Below are 6,000 nucleotides of genomic sequence, written 5' to 3' on the forward strand. Positions count from 1 at the left end.
CTTCCTTGTCCCCCAAGTCCTGAGTACAAGTACAAGGCCTAGGAAGAAGGGTGGCTTTTTCTCCACATGGATTTCTGCTCCATGTGCCTCTTCCAGGTCTTCTCTTAGTCTTGATTCGGGGCAAGGAGAGGGGTCCCCAGGACCCCCAAACCTGCTCTAAATAGATTCTGCCATCTGCCACGTCAAGACAAAACATACTCTAATGCGTAAGACCTTCAATGGAAAGGAAATTTAATACAACTAGTGTGCAATACAGAAAAGGGAATAATAAAGTTTCCAAATCAGGCACTCAAAGTGACCCGTCGCCTGGCGGGTAAAAACCCGGCCAAACAGGGCTGGCCCAAAGCAGGGCCACTGCGGCCAGAAAGCCTGCCACGAGTCTAAGGCCCTTCCTTGTGGGGACCCATACCCATACGAAAAGAGTAAAAGGGCCCCAGTACATTTGGTACAAAAGAAGCAAAATCAAGATAAACGCTGCCACAGTCAACCTCCCCACAGGTCTCTCCCCCATGTCTGTTTCACCCAGTCCAGAGCCAAGAAACTGGAGCCGCTTCTTCAGGCGTCTCTCCACTCCACGTGACTCCTTCAGGCCTCCTGCTGGCGGCCTTCTGTCCTGCTTCTTTCAGTCCCATCACCTCTCCAGCTTCTCCTCCTCCCTGCTCAGCTCTACCTTCCCTTGGATGGGGCACGGAAACTGGAAGCTCCCCTTACCCTGGGACCCCCCCCCTTACAGTATCACTAAGATGAGACAGAGCACTATCCAGGCTTCATTGAGGCTCCCCAGACTTTACCCCAGTTTTGGCTCCAGTGGCCCATTCTGTAAGTGAGATAGCCAGAGAAAGGGGAGGCCCCAGGTTTCCTGCCCCACCCAAGGGAGGGCGGGGCTGAGCTAGGGGAAGCTGGGAAAAGTCTAGGAGAAGGGCTTAGGGGGAAAAGGCTGCAAAGAAGACTCAGGGGACGCATGTGGGGCAGAGACATGTGAAGAAGCCTCGCTTGCTTCTCAGTCTTGGGCTTCCCCAGGGGCTTGGAACATGGAAGGGGACACTTGGAAGAGGCAGAGACGAGGATGAGAGACTGGAGGAGGCCAACAGTGGCATTCTTTATTTTGACTTGTGCTTTGATTTTGCTCTTTTCCTTCCAGACTGGTCCACCCCAGCAGGTGCCTTAGATTTGTGGCGGGTTTGGGGCCTCAGTGGCCCCATTTGGGGCCAGCCCTGTTTGGCTGGGCGTTTGCCTATGAGGAGAATGTTTGGATGTTGAAATCATTTTAACTATAGTTTCTCTTCTCTCTATTTCACACCAATTATATTAAAGGTCTTTTCTATTGAAGGTCTTATGCACTAAGAGTGTTTTGTCCTTATGTGGCAGATAGCAGAACCTATTTAGAGCAGGCAGATCTGGGGGGCCGGGGATGTCTCTCAGTTTGCCCTGTAACAATGTGACTAGATCCCAGAATTCATAAGGCAGTTTTAGCATCAATGCTGAGATTCTGGGTTCAAGCCTCACCAAGAGAGAAGTTATGAGCTGTTGGGTTCAGAAAGTGGGGTCCTTGGGTTACCTCTGGGAAAAGTTTCAGCAGAGCTTCCCTTTCTGTGGCACATGGTGAGTTTGCCCAGGAGAGGAGCACTTTGCACAGAAACAAGCAAGTGAAGGTTACATTTTAAAAGAATGGTTTTTTTAGGAAAAGGAGAAAGAAGGAAAAGAGACCCCGGTGTAGTCCCAGGTGGGCCATCTTTGGAGAAGGGCTGCATTTTCCCAAGGGAGAAATTGTACTAACAGAGTGTTCTTTTGGGGGGTGGTTCATTCCTTTGTGGAATTGATACCTATTGTTAGAATAATTACTTCTGGGTGTGACTAGGTTGACTTGGAAGGACCCAGGACTGTCTAGAATGGCCCTCACTCTCCATCTCTACCTCTGCCCTGTACCTCTGATTACTCCTCATAGCAGCTGGCACCTAAGGATTTTCATTTTTATACTGGTTTAGTGACTATGTTAGTCATCTATACATCCACTTCCAGTTTCTGGTCTTGTGAGGCCTCCATCTCAGATTTTCTACTCTTAGGTGCCATCATAAAGCAGTTTTTACTTTTTTGAACAACGGTAATGATGTGAGCGCGTGGATCATTTTTCTTGCTTTCTGGAAGGCTGTAGGTTGAGAAGAGAAATATCAAATCAGAGCATACTGAAATAGTCATACCTGACTCTCTTACCAACAACATCTGAAAAGATAGAAGTGGAATATAGTATCAGTTGTTGTAGTGATACAGGGCAGCAGGGACACTAAGCTGACCAAGGCCCCTTTGTTGAAATAGTTTACTGGTTACTGTCTGGGCTCTTCTCCTGCATACCTAACTGCAAAACTGCTCAGGCTTAGAAAACAACAACAAAGGGATTTATTTAACAAACCAAGAAAAACAAGAGTTACTGAGTCCAATAGTGGCCATATATTTTACCTAAAGTCATGTCCAGTACTGCCCAGTCCTGCACACAGACTGTTATGATGGCATCCTCCAGCCACTGAGGATGTACTGCTCCTCTCACGAACAACAGGCCACTTGTCTAAGATGGCTGTCTTCCTACTATGTGGACACATGTCCGCCAAACTATAGGCCAGGATCCGATTCACAAACACAGCAAAAGATGCAACAGGAGATGCTCTGTGGGCTGCCAAAATGCCCCAGCCCAGCACCAGACAAGCCATACTCAAGACCACAGCTGTAGGGCCTAACAACCTGACAAAATGCCACACTCACGCATTTTAGCAAACACTTGGTCCCCCAGGTTTCTGATTCTCTCCAGGCTGTAACAAAACTGCTCCAAAACGACTATTCAGACAAAGCCGTGTGTGATGGCCTCCACCATGCGGCCTGTGCCCACAAAGCCCAGCTCCGAGAAGCCCGCGTAGAGCTGCCGGGGCTCATCCACCACCATCATGTCGCTGCACTGTCATGGCCGCCTCCGGGCATCCTTCTCTCGTGTGCCACCAGAAGCCCCACCCCACTTTTAGCATTTTCTCTTGGGGCTTTCTACTTTTATCAGCCAAGCCCTCTAGGGGACACCACCCATAACAGTTCACAGTTTCAGTCATCAGTTACCACCGGTTCCAGGAGCAGTGAGGCATGAATTACAGGGTTCAGTTGGCTCACTCTAAGAAGAAATATGGAAAGTCAATGTAAATTGCAAGAAACACATTACTGAAGGAAATAAACTAAAGTAGAATTAGAAGTCTATTTGTCTATTTTGGCAAAGGGAAAGGGTGATTGACGATTTGGACAGAGTGGACACAGTGACTATGGGAAGAAATCGGGCACACTGAACAGGCATTTGGGATTTGAACTGAAGGTGAAGGGGAAAGAGGATACATGCTGAGACCTGAATGCTATGTTGGTGGTAAGTTGAGTAACCTGTCTATTGTTAGAGAATACTAGAAGAGGACTATTTTGTAAAAATTTCCAAAATAGGGGGTTTTCTCAAAGGGAGGATGGTAAAAATGAAGGTCAAATTGAGGGGTTTCTCTCAGGATCTATAGTTACAATGAAATGTCCCTGTGAGTTTGAGACTCTGTTCCTCTGTATTCCTTGCTTGCATCTCTAATCTGACACAGCCCTGCAGGGCTGGTATTATTTTTAGTATATGCCTTTCCTTTATACTTACACTTACCACATGACAATGGCCTTGTGCCCAGACTTCAAGCAATATCTAAGTATATGGACTGCACAGGTCATTATCACTTGCCCCTCTCTTCTCCACTGCAAAGGTAACAACTGGGGTCACTTACAGAGGTTTATTTCAGGTGTTTTTCTCTGCACTTACATGTCACATGTGTACACACATTCAAAGCTTCCACTATATGAACATTACCTACTTGATCTTCCTCATTAATGATGTGTTGTGGAGAAAGCATTCTGACCAGTAAAGATCGATCCAGCTCATTCTGTTTCACAGCTCCTTTGGGCACCATGTTATAGCATAAACCCCCATCACACATTTACCCTCCGAGGCTTTTGGTTGTTAATAGACATTTGAAGTTTTCATAGGCTATTTGTTCCTTCTGCCCATGTGTACATAGTGCAATCTCTCTCCCGCCCACTGCCCCATCCTTAGAAGTGGGATTGCTTGGTAAGAGCTCAATCATTCCACAAGTCCTTACTGAGTGCCCACTCTGTTACTAGGAATTGTTCTAGGAGTTGGGAAAGCATCTTGGTGAACAAAATAAATATCTCTAAACATGGAGTGATCGTTTTTATTTTGATGAATGCTGTCTCACGCTGGTGCAGGACAGCTAATTCCTATTTACTGTTATCCTAAATACTACTCCTGGTTTGAAATTTCTGTACCAGATAAAAAATATTCAAATAATCCAAAAAAGGCAGGAAAGGGGGTGGGCAAGTACAGATAAACAATCAAAAAGAAACAAAACAAAAATGAGGAGATAAAGAGAACAATCTCTCTTTCCAATACCCAGTAGCCTTTAATAAACCCTGTCAATTATTACATTACATTTTAATGGTGTAAACAATTCAATTAAAATACAGACATGTATATTAGTAGATAAAAACAAGATCCCACTAAATGTACCATAAGAGACATACTTTAAATACAAGGGTACAAGTGTTGAAAGCAAATGAATAGGAAAAGCTATACTATTCACACATAAAAGTAAGAAGGATGGAGTGGATATTATAAACCACATAAAATAAACTTTAAGATAGTATTACTGAAGATAAAGGGAAAATGTCACGTAAAGGGCGCAGGTCCTAAGAAAGATAACATATATAGATCTAACAGAAATATCAATATACATCAAACAGAAATTGACAGACTGGTAGCAGGAGAGTTTAACACCCCTCACTAGTTGATAAAGTGATTGGACCAAAAAAGTCAGTAAAGATGCTATCAACCACCTTTACCAAGTTGCCATCTAGAGAGTACTCCATCCAGCAGCTGCATAAGAGACGGTTTTTGCAAGTACAGTGGCACACTTTACCACCATAGATAATAGTCTGGACCTTAAAACATCTCAATAAATTTTAAAGGACCAAGATCATACAGAGTATATTCTATGATTTCAATTGAATTAAATTAGAAATCAATTGTAGTGTGGTATACTGGAAACCCCAAATCTCTAAAAGTTAAACAACATGCTTTAAAATGATCCATGGGTCAAAAAAGAAATCAGAAATTATGACAATAGAAAATATTTTGAATATTTTAAGCTGGATAACAACAGAAGTAAAACAGACCTACATCCATGAGATTAAAGGAATACTTAAGAGAGTTTACATGATAAATGATAAAATTAAGTGGTGATTATTGGAAAGCTGTAAAATCAATGCCCTAAGGTTTCCTTTACTACAGAAGCTGGGAAAAGAGGAGCAAAGTTTAGCCCTCGTAACTAGAAAGACGTGAGCTAGCACAGGAATTTATTTATTTAGATCCCAAGAATATTTATTTATTTTAACATTTAAAAATTTTTATTTCTGGCCCTCCCTGGTGGCGCAGCAGGTTAAAACACAGCACCAAGGAAGCTAAAGCCACTTCAGCTTGAGTTCGATCTGCGCCTTCTCTGGAGGTGACCACATGGCGCAGCAGACCTCTCCTGGCCAGTCTGCTGCTCCCCTCAGCAGTGTAGCATCATCAGTTGGCCTGTTCTGCTCCCCACTCTGTCACTGGTGAATCCTCTCACCACCCCTGCACCTCTGGCCTGTACCCCAGTTCTGTATGCATAAATAAAGAAATCTTAAAAAAAATTATTTCTAGATCTACTTACATTATTGCTCATTTTAAAATAGTGTTTACTTTCCCCTCCTCCTTCTGATTCCCCTCAGTCCTCCTCCCCCATAGGATATCTCTGGTTTATAATTATTTGTTTTTGTATTTTGTTGTGTTGTGTTTTGTATTGTAATAACAATACACTCTGCCCCCAATCTTATTTGGTTCTCTTAAATTCCTGCTATAAGTGAAACCATTCGATATTTTTCTTTTTCCTTTTGACTTAT

The 6,000-nt window shown here is 43.6% G+C and overlaps 1 pseudogene; it reads right to left on the minus strand.

Moving 5' to 3' along the window:
* Positions 1–2,935, minus strand: part of LOC101631840 — a 34,391-nt pseudogene extending 31,456 nt beyond the window's left edge.
* Positions 2,936–6,000: the final 3,065 nt, after the last annotated feature.

Source organism: Condylura cristata, unplaced genomic scaffold (assembly GCF_000260355.1).
Source record: "Condylura cristata isolate star-nosed mole 26May11 unplaced genomic scaffold, ConCri1.0 scaffold00027, whole genome shotgun sequence".
Classification (NCBI taxonomy): Eukaryota; Metazoa; Chordata; class Mammalia; order Eulipotyphla; family Talpidae; genus Condylura; species Condylura cristata.